Source organism: Nicotiana tabacum, chromosome 5 (genome assembly GCF_000715075.1).
Source record: "Nicotiana tabacum cultivar K326 chromosome 5, ASM71507v2, whole genome shotgun sequence".
NCBI classification, from domain to species: domain Eukaryota; kingdom Viridiplantae; phylum Streptophyta; class Magnoliopsida; order Solanales; family Solanaceae; genus Nicotiana; species Nicotiana tabacum.
In genome coordinates this window covers 85,071,896-85,090,042 of record NC_134084.1, presented here as the reverse complement: position 1 = coordinate 85,090,042, position 18,147 = coordinate 85,071,896, and positions in this window count along the sequence as shown.

Below are 18,147 nucleotides of genomic sequence, written 5' to 3'. Positions count from 1 at the left end.
ATCGGAAATAGAAGGAAATGAAATTTTTAAGTGAAATTTTAATTTCCCCCTTGATGAAGGAACATTGTTCCATATTGGAAGAGGAAGAGGTTTTTTATGGGTATATAAGCAATTACTCTTCTTCTAGCTCTTAAAGAGTTGAGAAGAAGGCAAGCCTCGCGCCGTCGTCGCTCCGCTCGGCTTCGACTTCGGCTTCGGCTTTGGTCAATTAATTGATTAATTTTTTGGACCAAATTTATTTGTTAATAGTAAAATATTAACAGAAATGTTATTAAATATTTGTCCTCCAATCCATTTTTCAGTTGTGTAACTGAAAATTAAACTACTCTCTTCAATTTTTCCTCTGTATTTTCCCTTTTTATTGTTGAGTAAATAGTCATTTATGTTATGACATTATTGTTGTGGCCGTTTTGCATAAACAGTCATTCTGAAGAATTGCACCTCTTCAGATTTCAGCCCAACTTTGGCTATAAATACAAAACTATTCTGCTCAGAATTTCCATACGAATTTTCTGAGTTCTTCTCCTTTCTTCTGCATATTTTAACTTCAAAGAAAGCAATATTAAGTGTGATTTGCTACCGAACTTTGTGTTCGCTGAAACACTGGGGTTTGAAGTACCACTACACCAGTGTGTAATTCGTTCTATCCTGGGAGGAAATAATCAATAACCTTGGGTACTAGGATGGGATTAAATTCCTTAAGGAAATACTGTGAATTCAGTGGGCTCGGATTAAAATTCTGTTTCTGTTTTTCATTTATGTTTATGTTCATTTATATTTTCCAGAATTATTTTACAAATACAGTTTACTAACAAGCTTAAGGAATTTAATATATTTTCTGTATTTGTACTCACTGTTTCTGGAGAGTAAAACCTTTGTGGTTTTGTACTTTATTTCTGTTAATCCAAATGTTCCAAATAAGAAAAAATGCATAAGTACCCCCTGACTTATACTCGGATTCCCATCTACACACTTTTTTTTTTGCGGGAATCCTATTACCCCCCCTAAACTTATTTTAAATGGAATTATTTGCACCCTAAAACTAGACAACCAAACTCTTGGCAAGTGGTGAGCTGCACGCGCCCCCACATGAATTTTTAATACTTTTTTATTCTTTCTTTTTTTTTCTTATCCTTTTTTCTTATTTCTTATTATTCTAATTTTTTTTTGGTTATTTCATTCTCTTTCTTTTTGTTTTGGTCACCAGCGGTATAAAATGGTGGTCGTCGAAATTTCACAAACACCATTTTTTTCGGCGGCAAATTTTTATCCCGATCTAAGTGTGTTTTGTTTTATATATATATATATAATTTTTTCTTGAAAATGTAATTTATGAGTGGGAGGAAGGGCAAAAAAAATAAAAACGAATATAAGCTTTCCAGTTAAAATTTCAACACATCATTTTTTTCCGGTGTGAGAAGATTTTCCGATGATGAATTTTTTTCCCAAATCTGAGTGTATTTTGCTTTGCTTATGAGTAGATCTTTTTGAGAGTTTAATTTGTGTGTAAAAAAAATGGAAGAAAAACGGTTAGACAAAGTCGCCAGTGAATGAATATCCACCGGAACTAGAGAAGAAACAAAAAAAAGTAAAAGAAAAAAGACAAAGAAAAAGGAAAAGGAAAAAAAAAGTCAGAAAATGGTAAAAAAGAATAAAAAATAATCTGAAAATCGTTTTTTCTTGCTTCTCACTCTCCTTTAGGAGAGTGAAATACACACACTCTGTCACGTCAGCGTTAAGGGTGCAAATAATTCCATTCTCACTCTCCTAAAGGAGAGTGAAATATACACACTCTGCCACGTTAGCGTTAAGGGTGCAAATAATTCCATTTAAAATAAGTTTAAAGGGGTAATAAGATTCCCGCAAAGAAAAAGTGTGTAGTTGGGAATCCGGGTATAGGTCAGGGGAATACTTATGCATTTTCCCAATGATAATGTGAATCAAGCTGTTCCGATGGCAACTGTTAATGCCTCAACGAGCCAAACAACACCGGCAGCATTGGCACCGGTAGAGAAAACCGAAAAATCTTCCGGGATTGATTTCAAGCGCTGACAGAAAAATATGTTCTTCTACTTGACTACTCTAAGTCTCCAGAAGTTCATCAAGGAAGATATTTCTGTGTTATTCGATGAGACTCCAAAAACTGACCGCTTTCTCGTGATTGAGGCATGGAAGCATTCAGATTTTTTGTGCAAGAATTATATTCTAAGCGGGCTGGAGGATGCTTTGTATAATTTCTATAGTGGCGTGGAAACGTCAAAAGAACTATGGACTGCACTTGAAAAGAAATACAAAACCGAAGATGTCGGGTTGAAGAAGTTCGTTGCTACAAAGTTTTTTGACTACAAAATGGTAGATAGCAAGCCTGTTATTACCCAAGTCCATGAATTTCAAGTGATTATTCACGATCTCCTTGCTGAAGGTATTAAATCAAATTAATATTGATGTTGAAAGTAGTAATCTTAGTATTTTTATATTACGACCCGGATTTTTCACCCTCGAAAGTCGTGATGGCACCTACTAATGTGAGCTTGGCAAGCCAAACCTTTGATCTAATTACTTCATTAACCGATTATTTCTTATAAACAAATATAAGGCGATAACATGAAGACAGCGGAATTTTAAATAATTAAGCGGAAGATAACAATTAAATATCTGAAATTTGTATCTATTATAACTCTTAAAACCTAAAGCACCCAAAACCTGGTGTCACAGACGGTCTAAGAGATTACTACATACAAAGTTCGAAGAAAATGACAATGCACTATTTCTGAATAAAAGGAAAATGAAACATGAAATAGGGAGACGTCAGGGCCTGTAGACGCCGGCAGCTCTACCTTGGATCTCCGTGTGGACTGAAGTAGCCTCCACACTACAGTTTGAAAGTTGCTCCGAGATATGCACATAGTGCAGAGTGTAGTATCAGCACAACCGACCCCATGTGTTGGTAAGTGACTAGGCGAAGTAGTGACGAAGCTAGGACCAGACTACCAAATAAACCTATGCAGTTATATAATATACAGCGAAAAGTAAAGCAGAAGGAACAAATAAATATGGGAAGGGGAAACATGCTTCGGGGAAAACAGGTAAAACAAAATATCAAGAGAACTATAAAGGAATCAAAATCCAACCACTAGCAAGAATAAGGAAAACAAAAGTAGATTTCACTTTCTTTTCACATCTTGTGGCAGACGTGCCACCCGCTCCCATTTCATGTATCTCGTGGCAGGCGTGCCACCCGCTCCCATTTCATTATATCTTGTGGTAGGCGTACCACCCGCTCCCATTTTATTATATCTTGTGGTAGGCGTACCACCCGCTCCCATTTTATTATATCTTGTGGTAGGCTTACCACCCGCTCCCATTTTATTATATCTTGTGGTAGGCATACCACCCCCTCCCATTTACAAGCCAACAATAATCACAAGGAATCCCGGCAAGGAACAAGAGCAATATAACAACTTTCCGGCAGGGGAACAATGATATTTCAACAATATTCCGGCAAGGGACTAATAATATCAAAACAAACATCCCGGCAAGGGAACAATACTATCAAAACAAACATCCCGGCAAGGGATCATTAATATCAAACAAACATCCGGCAAGGGAACAATGGTGATAATAACATATGAAGCGCAATAAACCACAACGGAGTTATAACAATTATAATACAAGACTTACGGGCATGCTTGACACCAACATATAGATACTCGTCACCATGCCTATACGTCGTACTCCACAATTAACATGTAGCAAATAAGACACAACTCTTAATCCCTCAAGCTAAGGTTAGACCAAACACTTACCTCGATGCCACGAACACAATTCACGATTCAATTATAGCTTTACCCCTTAATTCCACCACCAATTCGCTCGCATCTAGTCACAAGTTACTTAATTACATCAATAAATGCTAAATGAATCAATTTGAATGCATGAAAATAAGTTTTCTAAAGTTTTACATAAAAAGTCAAAAATCGCCCCCGGGCCCACATGGTCAAAACCCGAGGTTCAAACCAAAACCCGATTACCCATTCTCCCACGAACCCAATTATATAATTTGTTTTGAAATCGGACCTCAAATCGAGGTACAAATCCCCAATTTTTGAAAAACCTAGGTTCTACCCAAAACACCCAATTTCCCCCATGAAAATCATTGATTTTAAGTTGAAATCATGTTAAAAGATGTTAATGATTGAAGAAAACGAGTTAGAAATCACTTACCAATGTTTTGGAGAAGAAAGGTTGTTTGAAAAATCGCCTCTTATGTTTTTGGGTTTTGAAAAATGAAAAATAACTGAAAATCCCGTCTAAGTATACCCCTCTCAGACTCCCTGTATGGACCGCACAAAATCAATTGTGGCCGCACAGCCACCAGTGAACCTGTGCGGACCGCACAAAATCATCTGCGACCGCACAGTCACCAGTGAACCTGTGCGGACCGCACAAGATCCTCTGCGGCCGCACAGCCACCACTGCGGACAGCACAAGACCAGTGCGGAACGCACTAGCAGGTTCAGAGAGCTGCATTTTTTCTGAACCTCCAATAGCTATGTTTAAACCTAAGACACCCCGGAACCTACCCGAAACTCACCCGAGCCCTAGGGGCTCCAAACCAAATATACACACAGCCTCAAAAACATCCCACAGACTTATTCATGTACTTATATTGCCAAAATAACATCAGAAACATCGAATTAAACCTCAATATCAATGAAATTTATCAAAACTTATTAAACATCAAATTTTGCATTTAAGGTCCGAATCACGCCAAACGGGTTCCGTTTCTTACCAGACTTTACCGACAACACATGTAAATCATATCCAATCTGTACCGGGCTCCGGAACCATAATACGGGCCCGATACCACAGGTTTCACATAACATTTCACTTTCAAAAACCTTTATATTTTTAAGAAAATAATTTCTTTCAAAAATTCATTTCTCGGGCTTGGGACCTCGGAATTCGATTCTGAGCATATGCCCAAGTCCCATATTTTCCTACGGACCCTCGGGGACCGCCAAATCACGGGTCCGAGTTTGTTTACCCAAAACGTTGACCGAAGTCAAATTAATTCATTTTATAGTTACAATTTTATCATTTTTCACATATTTTCACATTTAGGCTTTCCGGCTATGTGCACGCAAATCGAGGTGATGTTAAAAGAGGTTTTTAAGGCCTCGGAACGCAAAATTTCATTTTAAAACAAGTGATGACCTTTTGGGTCACATTTTACTAACAAAAATTTCATTAAAGGTCTTGCCATCAATGAAGCATTCCAAGTAGCAGCGATGATTGAGAAGTTGCCTCCTTTATGGAAGGACTTCAAAAACTACTTGAAACACAAACGCAAGGAGATGTCCCTTGAAGATCTCACTGTTCGGTTGAGAATCAAAGAGGAAAACAAAGCTGCTGAAAAGAGAGGCCGTGGAAACTCAACAATAATGGGAGCAAATATTGTTGAAGAGAACAAAAAGAGGAAGAAGGCTTCTGGACCGAAATACAACCCAAGCAAGAAGCGATTCAGTGAAAATTGCTACAACTATAGAAAAGCCGGACACAAATCTACGGAGTGTCATGCTCCGAAAAAAAACAAGAAGGAGGGTCAAGCAAACATGGTTGAAAAGCATGATGATGTTGATGACTTATGTGCCATGCTTTCCGAATGCAACTTGGTGGGCAATCATAAAGAGTGGTGGATTGATTCTGGAGCCACTCGCCATGTTTGTGCTGTTAGAGAAGCTTTTTCTACTTATGCTTCTGTTGGACCCGATGAGACGCTTTCTATGGGAAATGCTGCAAAGGCCAAGATTGAAGGATGTGGGAAGATACTTCTCAAAATGACTTCCGACAAAGTGGTGACTTTGAACAACGTCCTTCATGTTCCCGAGATTAAGAAGAATTTAGTCTCTGCTGGACTTCTTGTTAAGAATGGTTTTAAATGTGTTTTTGTTTCTGATAAGGTTGTAATAAGTAAGAACAAAATGTTTGCAGGAAAAGGTTACCTCACTGAGGGCCTTTTCAAGCTGAATGTAATGGTTGTTGAAAATAATAATAAAATTTCAGCTTCGTCTTACTCACTTGAGTCAAATGAATTATGGCACATACATTTAGGTCATGTTAATTATAAAACCTTGCGAAAAATGATTAATTTGGAAGTATTGCCTAAATTTAAATGCGAAAAATCAAAATGTCAAATATGTGTGGAATCTAAGTATGTTAAATATCCTTGTAAGTCAGTTGAAAGGAATTCAGATTCTTTAGACTTAATTCACATAGATATTTGCGATATGAAGTCAATACCATCTCGCGGTGGAAAGAAGTATTTTATAACTTTTATTGATGATAGTACTCGATATTGCTATGTTTACTTACTTAATAGTAAAGATGAAGCAATAGACACATTCAAGCAATACAAAAATGAAGTTGAAATGCAACTTAACAAAAAAATCAAAATGATAAGAAATGATAGGGGTGGTGAATATGAATCTCCTTTTGAACAAAGATGTTTAGAATATGGAATTATTCATCAAACAACGGCCCCTTACACGCCCCAATCCAATGGGATTGCAGAAAGAAAGAATCGTTCATTAAAGGAGATGATGAACACATTATTGATAAGTTCTGGTTTGCCACAGAACTTGTAGGGGGAAGTCGTTCTTACGGCTAGCCGAATACTAAATCGAGTACCCCATAGCAAAACACAATCCATTCCATATTAGAAATGGAAAGGAAGGAAGCCCAACATGAATTATTTTAAAGTGTGGCGGTGTTTGGCAAAAGTGCAAGTTCATAAACCCAAAAGGGTAAAAATAGGACCGAAAACCATTGATTGTGTTTTCATAGGATATGCGACTAATAGTAAAGCATATCAATTTTTGGTTCATAAATCAGAAAATTCCGACATTCATAATAATATGGTTATAGAATTAGATAATACTGAGTTCTTTGAAAATATATATCCTTACAAAAAGGAATGTGAGTTGATTGGTGAAGGATCTAAATGACCTCGGGAAGAAACAAAAGAAAGTACACTTAATTAGGAGGATCCAAGACGTAGTAAACGTCAAAGAACGTCTACTTTATTTGGACCAGATTTTGTGACTTTCTTATTGGAAAATGAGCCTCAAACATTTAAAGAAGCTATGTCTTCTTCGGAATCATTGTTTTGGAAAGAGGCAGTCAATAGTGAAATAGAATCCATACTGAACAACCATACATGAGAATTGGTTGATATTCCTCCTAGAAATAAACCGTTAGGTTCTAAATGGATCTTTAAGAGGAAAATGAAAGATGATGGCACTATTGACAAATTTAAGGCAAGACTTGTAGTCAAAGGGTATAGACAACGAAAAGGTCTTGACTATTTTGATACATAATCTCCAGTTACAAAAATTACGTCCATACGAACGTTAGTAGCGTTAGCTGCAGTTTATGGTCTTGAAATCCATCAAATGGATGTTAAGATAGCCTTCTTAAATGGAGAGTTGGAGGAGGAAATTTACATGGAACAACCTGAAAGGTTTGTGGTTCCAGGTAAAGAAAAGAAGGTATGTAGACTTGTTAAGTCCCTTTACGGATTAAAACAAGCACCCAAACAATGGCATGCGAAATTTGACCAAACAATATTGTCAAATGGTTTTAAAATAAATGAATGTGATAAATGTGTGTACATTAAAAATGTTCCAAATTACATAGTCATTGTTTGCTTATATGTGGATGATATGCTGATTATGAGTAATGACATTGCCAACATAAATGCGACTAAGCGCATGCTAACTGGCAAGTTTGATATGAAAGACTTGGGAGTTGCTGATTTAATTCTGGGAATTAAGCTCCATAAGACTTCTCAAGGTCTGACATTGTCACAATCTCATTATATTAAGACATTACTTGAAGAATTCAAACACTTGGGCTTTAAAGTTGCAAAGACTCTAATTGACGTGAATCTTGCATTAGCAAAGAACAAAGGCCAAAGCATATCACAATTGGATTATTCTCGTGTGTTGGGTTGCTTAATGTACATCATGAATTGTACAAGACTAGATATAGCTTGTGCTATAAGTAAATTGAGTCAATATACGAGAAATCCAGGTCAATCTTATTGGATGGCCATGAAACGAGTTTTGGGGTATTTAGTACATACCCAGGACTTTGATTTGCACTACAGTAAATATTCTGCGGTCATTGAGGGATACTGTGATGCAAATTGGATCATCGGATCAATTGATTCCAAGTCCACAAGTGGATATGTATTCACTATTGGTGGAGGAGCGGTATCTTGGAAGTCGTCCAAACAAACTTGTATTGGCCGCTCTACAATGGAGGCAGAATTCATAGCCTTAGATAAAGCCGGCGCAAAAGCTGAATGGCTCCGGAATTTCTTCAAAGATATTCCATTTTGGCCCAAACCGTTGGCACCAATATGCATAAATTGCGATAGTTAAATGGCAATTGGAAGGGCTGGGAGCGTTATGTATAACGGTAAATCTCGTCATATATGATGAAGACATAAAACAGTTAGACAATTACTCTCTAGAGGAATTATCACGATTGACTATGTGAAGTCAAGTGATAATGTGTCACATCCACTTACAAAAGGCCTAACTAGAGAGGTAGTTGAGAAATCATCAAGGGGAATAGAACTGTGGCCGAGAACAAGTCATAGTGGTGGTAACTCTACCTAGAAGAGTGGAGATCCCAAGATCTAGGTTCAAGGAGATCAAACAAAGTCATTAATGAAAGTTCAACATTGTCAACAAAACTTTTGGTCCATTCTCGTGATGAGACAATGTTCAGTACCAAGGATAAAGCATTAAGGCTTTTTAATGATTTCTAAATTTGATATGGGGTATATCAAATAGTGTATCTACGAGATGACACGTTTAGGAATCACCTATGTAAGTGTGAAGTGTTAGCCACTTCAAGGAGAATTTTGCAAGGCCGGTTCCCTATGCACTAATGAAACCAGGCGGTGTTCATGGCTGAAACGACCACAACAATGAGAACCAAAGATGGTTTAGGTTGGTTGTGTGACTTGTGGTTGTCTAGGTATACACTAAAGTTCGACAGTTCAAAGATATCAAATCTACCGATTGATCGAGTATATCCGACATAAGTTCACTACGAAAAGTTCAAAGGGAAACCTACTTATCTAGATGCAATTAATCCTTGCTTATGAATCACACAGTTTTTCATGCATATTTCCTTGATATAGCCATTCCCCATTCATGTGGGGGATTGTTGGGGTTTTTAAGCATTAATGAGGCTTAAAAGAGGGTGAATGGGAAATGGAGGGAAATAAAAATTTTAAGTGAAATTTTAAGTTTCCCCCTTGATGAAGGAACATTGTCCCATATTGGAAGAGGAAGAGGTTTTTTATGGGTATATAAGCAATTGCTCTTCTTCTAGATTTTAAATAGTTGAGAAGAAGGCAACTCTCGCGCTCGTTGTCATCGTCGCTCGCTCGGCTCGGCTTCAGCTTCGACTTCAGATTTGGATTCAGATTTGGATTCGGATTTGAATTTGGATTTGGATTTGGTCAAATGATTGATTGATTAATTTTTTGGACCAAATTTATTTGTTAATAGTAAAATATTAATAGAAATGTTATTAATATTTATTTTAATAACAGAATATTAATATTAAAATAAATATTAATATTAAATCCTCCAATCCGTTTTTTAGTTGTGTAACTGAAAATTAAACTACCCTCTTCAATTTTCTCTCTTTATTGTTGAGTAAATAGCCATTTATGTTATGACATTTATGTTGTGGTCGTTTTGCATAAACAGCCATTCTGAAGAATTGCACCTCTTTAGATTTCATCCCAACTTTGGCTATAAATACAAGACTATTCTACTTAGAATTTCCATACGAAGTTTCTGAGTTCTTCTCCTTTCTTCTGCATATTTTAACTTCAAAGAAAGCAACAGTAAGTGTGATTTGCTACCGAACTTTGTATTCGCTGAAACACTGGGGTTTGAAGTACCACTACACCAGTGTGTAATTCGTTCTATCCTGGGTGGAAATAATCCATAACCTTGAGTACTTGGAGGGGATTAAATTCCTTAAGGAAACACTGTGAATTCAGTGGGCTCGGAATGAAATTCTGTTTCTATTTTTCATTTCTGTTTGTGTTCATTTATATTTTCCAGAATTATTTTACAAATACAGTTTACTAACAATCAAGGATCTTGTTTCCGGGATACTCTTATTAATCGAATTATCTCAAGGAGGTTCATCCTCTATGACATCCGACTATCCGATACCCCGCCTCAGTAACTGGGCAGTGAAAGTCAATAGAGCCCACTCCATTTCTCCTCTATGACATCCGACGAATCAGTAAGAGTGACGCCTAAAATCATGACCTAGACACATCAGTGGCAAGAAGATGTCGAGTCAAGCAAGGGGCAAGGATACCCTGACTATATATAGCGAGGGAAAGCTTTCAGCAAAGGGGGATTCTCCAATTCCTAAAAAAAGAAGACAAAAAGCTCCCTTCTTGTATTCTAGAAAAAGGAGGAAATGACCTCGAAGAAAATATGTAAATCTACTCCCTCATGATTAATGAGGAAGACAATGTCGAATCTTAATAAGATCAATCATATCTCTTTCGTCCCATATGCAATCGTTGTTAACTTCGATCTGGAATTAATTATGTTTGACTAAGATTCACCCCTTCATCTTTGATTGATTTGTTCAAAAAGGTTTTAATATCTTTTGAGTTAAATAATTTGGCACCGTCTGTGGGGATTTCTTAGTGAAAATTCCTAGTTTCTCCTAGATCAAAGCCAAGAAACACAATTACCCACTAAAAGAAGCACCCATGCGAGACACGAGAAGCACAGAAGAGGAAGAAGAGCCAAGCAAAATCACCGGGCTCGGAAATCCTCGCCCCATCAACCATCGATATACTAAACAAGGCAAACGGTTTTACCAACGTGTTTTCCCCCACTGGACCACCGGGTGGGAGCAAAGAAAATCTCATCCTCACCTCTCATTCTTTGTCCAGGAAAGCACATAAGACCCGCGTGGACGAACGTACACATGAACATCTCTATTGAAAGACAAAAATTGCTTCAACACAGCTGAAATACCCCCTACCGGCAACATCTCTGAGCTGGACAACAGGAGTCAGACAAGAAAACTATAATGCGTACACAGCACAAACCTAAGCGATACATCAACACCTCACATTCACCAGTGGTACAAGGATTACCAAACAAAATGGAACTCCCACAGAAGATGTCCAACTCTCCAGAAACCGGGACTAACAATGGGTTGTTACTTCGATAAGTTCGAAATAACACCCTTTAAAGCCAAGGGCCTTCGCCAAAAAAAAGAAGGGTTCTACCTCGATCGAACGACAACGGGCTGTTACTTCGATAAGTTTGAAATAACACCTTTTAAGTCCAAGGGCCTTCGCCAAAAAAGAGAAGGGTTCAACCTCGATTGAACGATGACAGGCTGTTACTTCGATAAGTTCAAAATAACACCCTTTAAGGCCAAGGGCCTTCGCTAAAAAAAAAGGGTTCGACCTCGATCGAACAATAACGGGCTGTTACTTCGATAAGTTCAAAATAACACCCTTTAAGGCCAAGGGCCTTCGCCATAAAAGAGAAGGGTTCGACCTCAATTGAACGACGATGGGTTGTTACTTCGATAAGTTCGAAATAACACCCTTTAAGGACAAGGGCCTTCGCCAAAAAAGAGAAGGGTCTGACCTCGATCGAACGACAACGGACTATTACTTCGATAAGTTCAAAATAACACCCTTTAAGGCCAAGGGCCTACGCCAAAAAAGAGAATGGTTCGACCTCGATTGAACGACGATGGGCTGTTACTTCGATAAGTTCGAAATAAAACCCTTCAAGGCCAAAGGACTTCACCAAAAAAGAGAAGGGTTCGACCTCGATCGAACGACGACGAGTTGTTACTTCGATAAGTTCAAAATAACACCCTTTAAGGCCAAGGGCCTTCGCCAAAAAAAAAAAGGGTTCGACCTCGATCGAACGATGACGGGCTGTTACTTCAATAAGTTTGAAATAACTCCCTTTAAGTGCAAGGGCCTTCACCAAAAAAGAGAAGGGTTCGACTTCGATCGAACAATGACGGGTTGTTACTTCGATAAGTTCGAAATAACACCCTTTAAGGCTAAGGACCTTCGCCAAAGAAGAGAAGGGTTCGACCTCGATCGAACGATGACGGGCTGTTACTTCGATAAGTTCGAAATAACACCTTTTAAGGCCAAAGGCCTTCACCAAAAAAAGAGAAGGGTTCGATCTCGATCGAACGACGACGGTCCATCATTTCGATAAATTCGAAACAACAGCCGTTAAGGCCGAAAACCAGCGGAAGGAAAGAAACACCTGGACTCGCCATATGGGCATCTATCTTGCACCAAAGCCACAAAACAATTGAAATAAAAGTGAAGTGCAAGACAAAGAGCGAAGAAAAGAACTCTCATTTATACAGTCACAATGCGGGCTATCGCCGCTTACATATGGCCCAAGCCAACCAAAAAAAACAACACGAACGAATGACAATCGACAAACAAGTGAAAATAAAAACAAAGGACAACGTTCTTCATTCGGCGTCATCACCGCCGTCACCATCACCATCACCATCACCACCATCATCACTGTCTCCAATAGGTTCTCCATTACCATCATCCGCATCCCCATTAGCTTCGGGCATCGCCGCGTCATACCCACAATTGATGCGAGTCTCCCGTGCTTTCGCTCGCGCTTCTTCATAAGCAGCCTCAGCCACGGTGCCCGCCTCCCACAAACTCTTATATATATCCCGTTGGGCTTCAGAATAAACCTAGAGCTCATGCATTTGGCGGGGAACGACAGCGGAAGATGACTCAACCTGAGCCAATAATCGCTCATTTTATGCCTCTAGAGCCGCGACCTGATCTCCTAGAACTGATGCCTCCTGATCAATCACACTGATGTGCTCCTCGAGCCTCGCCTCCATGAGGGTAGCTATCGCTCTCTCCGACTCCTGTTCAGATTGGAGGAAGCGGATGGTGTTCTCCAGGGCCATCGCCCTCGCCAAAGCCTCGGACCAGGCACCCTCAATGCTCTCCAACCCAGTGACTTTGCTCTCCAACGCAGTCAATTTTCTCATCCACTCCACGTTCATCGCCTCGACCTTGACCAAGTTCTAGTCCATCTCCGACTGCATCGACCTCAACCTTTCCTGCAGATGCTCACATTCCGCTGCAACCCCTTTTCCCAACTCGAGCTCCTCGTCCTTAATTCAAAGTTTCTCCTCAAGTTCACTCTTGCTGCGGATGGTCTACATCAATTCCTGGTCCCTTTTCTCTAACTCCTCACCAAGAGCCTTATTGCGGGGATCCGTCCTCATCCGCTCATGCATCTCGCGACATCTATCGCGGTAGCGACGATACTTCTCCAACATCTTTAAGAAAATTTTTGCCCGGGTGTTGGCCCTACGAATGATTTCCACTTCCACCATATATGTCTAGAAAATGCAAAGACGGGGTTAGTCTATTACTTCCGAGAAGGGCAAAAAAATAAAGAAAAGTAAAATGCAACGTACCCTTAAGCCCATGGAGGCCACTTCATCCATCAAATCAGTATCAGGAACAGACCAGAAGGACTCATTCTCGGCCTCGGAGCATAACAGGCTGAATTGCGGCACCAGATCCTCCCCTTTCCCCAAGAGATTGAGGCCAAAAGGGATCTGAAGAATATGGGCCGAGCCCCCCCCCCCCCCCCCCCCCCCCCCCCGCATTAACCACCAAATGAGTAAGGCCCTCCTCAAACATCCTGACATCATCGGGGTCTAGGTCTGACTCAGATTCATAGTCGTCAACCACCACGCCTTTTCCCCTTTCTGCTGCTGAAGGTGGAGCCTGACCCACTGCAGAAGATGAAGGCACGTCTAAAATCACGACGACGACCCCAGAAGTCTGATTCTCTATCACGACATGTTATTGAACACCAACAATGGCAGGGATCTCTGATTTAGCCAAGGCAGTAGCAGGAGTCTCTGATTGTCAATCACGTACAATGATAATTTCGACGGTCTACTCCATCCCTACGGGGGGAACCTCCATAACGCCCTCTCCAGAACCCGTCGGGGGAGAGTCGTCCAGATAAATTACTGTCGGGGGCGCCGTCTCAAACTCCACCCTCCGTCTCTTTGGCAGCCCCTCCTCTTCTCTTATAGACGGTGACTCACCCATTGGGCGAACGACATCGGTCGGAACCTCATCCTGAGAAACAGCCCTCGCAGGAATAACCAAGGTTGCAGACTCAACTGAAGTTACCCTTGATGAAGGTCGGGCAGTGGGTACTGCGATAGGATGAGCGGATGCAGCCGGTTGGTGGAAAGCTAACAGAGGGGCCCTTGATCTTCGCACTCTCCCTAACAACAACAAACGACGCATGAGAAGCTAAGTAAAAAGGGAAAGAATAGTAGATAAAGACATCATCTCACCTGTAAGGGGCCTGTGTCCGAACCTCTCACGAAAGGTCGACCAGGTGCGAATCCCCATCGTATGGGGAAGTATGGCCTCCACCCACTCAAGGATACCTTCGACAGGCGGAGGAGACAATCTCTCAGCTGCAAATACGTGATAAAATTTTGTACCCATAGAAAATGGTCGAGCACTTTGACGACTAAAAATACAAACTTACGTGCAAAGTTCCATTTCTCAGGGAATCTCCTTGGGTCTGCCATGATATGCTCAATTCGCACATGAAAGTAATTCTCGTAGAAACGACGGTTGGTCCTGTCGTCCATCTTCACCACAAGCCCCCTCGATCCCCCAGGACGCATGTGAACCATTGAACCGCGAATAAGTTGGGGAGAAAAGATGTTGAGCATATGGTCCAAAGTGACCTTATGACCGGCGAGTTCAGCATACTTGAGAAGCATGAGGAATACCTTGTATAGATATGGCAAAAGTTGGGCGGGGCACACTTCGTAGTAGTAGCAAAAATCCACCACCAACAGGGGAAGAGGAAATGTTTACTCTACAATGAAGGGGTAGGCATAGAACACACAATACCTGGGGCGGTCGAAGTGAACTATGTCTTTTCCCACTGCCCGCCACATATCGACGTAACCGGGAATCCCCCACCTTTCCTTCAACTCTGCAATGTCCCTCTCCCTTAGAACAAAATGAACAGGTTCCTATTCGACTCCGGCGGGAGTGGTGAAGTCAGTCGGCTCTTTCCCAGGGCGGGGTAAGATCTCAATCACCGACGGGACCCCCTCATCCTCCACCGCATTCGCCCCTCCGGTGATCTGAGCAGTACTTTCTGGTACCAGATCAACAACAGGGAGATTGCCACGAGAAGAATCGTCAACCATTCTTGTCAGAAAATACGCCAAAGAAATAACAGAAAGAAGAGATGAAAGTTTTCAGTGAACAAGGGGGCACGTAGAAATTTGAGGTACCGGGGAGAAAATATATCAGTAGAATTCTTCCGAGTGAAAGATGAAGAAGTGTGTCGATCGAATGACAAGTTTCCTCTATTTATAAGAGACATAAATCTCCCGAGCACGAAACCCAAGAGTCGCCAATCGAATCTGGTAGGGCACGAAACATTTCAGTCTCCCAGAAATGTACGTCATAATGGTGATAACCACGAAACAACGCTTCAATACCAAATGATGTTTCAATTCCGAAACCACCACACCGATCCATGGGGATCGAAAGAATGCCGCATTCAGCTAAAAATCCACAAAATGTGACTGAGGAACGAAAAGTCGTAGGTCAGATTTCTCTTGAATTCGTAACGAACATGATCCGTCTGCCGAGTCCGACATAGGACGACCCCGACAGACGGAGGGACTAACTGTATTGGTCAAAATCTGACCATCACGACCAAGTTGAGCGACACCCCGCCTCAGTAACTGGGCAGTGAAAGTCAACAGAGCCCACTCCATTTCTCCTCTATGACATCCGACGAATCGATAAGAGTGACGTCTAAAATTATGACCAAGACACATCAGTGGCAAGAAGATGTCAAGTCAAGCAAGGGGCAAGGATACCCTGACTATATATAGCCAGGGAAAGCTCTCAACAAAGGGGGCTTCTCCAATTCCTAAAAAAAGAAGACAAAAAGATCCCTTCTTGTATTCTAGAAAAAGGAGGAAATGACCACGAAGAAAATATGTAAATCTACTCCCTCATCGATTGATGAGGAAGACAATGTCGAATCTTAATAAGATCAATCATATCTCTTTCGTCCCATATGCAATTGTTGTTAACATTTTGATCTGGAATTAATTATGTTTGACTAAAATTTACCCCTTCATCTTTGATTGATTTGTTCAAAAAGAATTTAATATCTTTTGAGTCAAACATCTCTATTAATCAACTTGTTTATGACGATGGAACGACCAATATGACTTATCCTTCGTATTTGAGTCAATTACTCAAATGGTCACTCAACTATCTCAAATTATCTCCTAAAGTCACTTTTCTTTCGTTTGTAACAACAAAGTCACTGAACTATGCCTATTGCACTCAGAAAGTCACTCAACTAGATTTTTCAAATTTTGGATTGCCAAATACCTATTTTACCCTCTAAATTATAAATATTTATCTTTTTTTATTTTTTTTTAACCTTTTAATATTATGATTTTTCCTTTTTAAATTTATGTTATGGACTTACCTATAGAATAAATTAATATTATTTATAAATTAAAAAAATAAAAAGTATTTAAGTATCTATAATTTCGGAATAACAAAATAATGAGCATAGTAAAAGAATTAATTAGAATAACTTATTTGTAATAATTTTAGTATTAACAACAAAAATTCAAAAATTTATTTACACAATTCAGAATAAAAGAAAATAAAGGTTGTAAAATATATATTTCATGCACGTAATATAAAAATAATTATTTAAATAAAAGTATTTTTATAATATACATTATATATTCTTGATAATTATGCTCAATTATATTATATATATTCCATGCACGACTTAACATAGCATATTTTACCCTATACAGATAGTCCCCTGCTTTCCGGTGATATAACTTTGTGGTGTCGGAAAGTTGGTAGAAACATAATAATATAATTGAGCATAATTTTTAAGAATATATAATGTATATTATAAAAATACATTTATTTAAATAATTATTTTTATATTACGTGCATTGAATATATATTAAAACCTTTATTTTCTTTCATTCTGAATTGTGTAAATAAATTTTAAATTTTTGTTGTTATTATTACTAACAAATTATTCTAATTAATTTTTTTTACTATGCTCATTATTTTATTATTCCAGCATTATATATGCTTAAATAATTTCTTTTTTTTAATTTATAAATAATATTTATTTTATTCTATAGGTAAGTCCATAATATAAATTAAAAAGGAAAAATCATAATATTAAAATTTTTAAAAAAATAAAAAGAAGATAAATATTTAAAGGGTAAAATAGGTATTTGGCAATTCAAAATTTGAAAAATCTAGTTGAGTGACCTTCTGAGTGCAATAGGCATAGTTCAGTGACTTTGTTGTTACAAACAAAAGTAAAGTGACTTTAGGAGATAATTTGGGATAGTTGAGTGACCGTGTGAGTAATGGACACCTCCGTATTTCATCCTTAAAAGATCTCAAAAGAAAAAATTAGGTAAAATAGCCTCCGATCACCTAAACTTGTACCCGTTTGTCAGTCCGGTAAATAAATTTATAAATTTCTCATTTGAACACTTATACTTGACGGAAGAAGTACTAATAAACACATTTGACCATTGACCATGCTTATGTGGCAACGACTTAAATGATGTGGCTCAAATACGTGCAAACCATGATACAGAGTCGCGCGAATATAGCAGTTTTGATTGAAAAAATATTAAAATCAGAAAGAAAGAAAAAAGCAAATGAAAAGGAAAAAGAAAAAAGAAATTGCAAAAGCTGAAAACTCTCAACCCCCCCCCCCCCCCCCCCCGCATGCCCTCCCTTCTCCTCTTTCTTCCTTGGCGTTGCTGCCCGATTCCTTTCCCCTCCCCTTGGCTTTTCTCTCTTTCCCCACCTTCTAATAAATATGTCATGACCACAATTCAAAGAAGAAAATCTTGGTTAGAAACAAATAAACAAAAAAAAAATTAATTTTAGAGAAAATCAATTAATTGGGTGTTGAA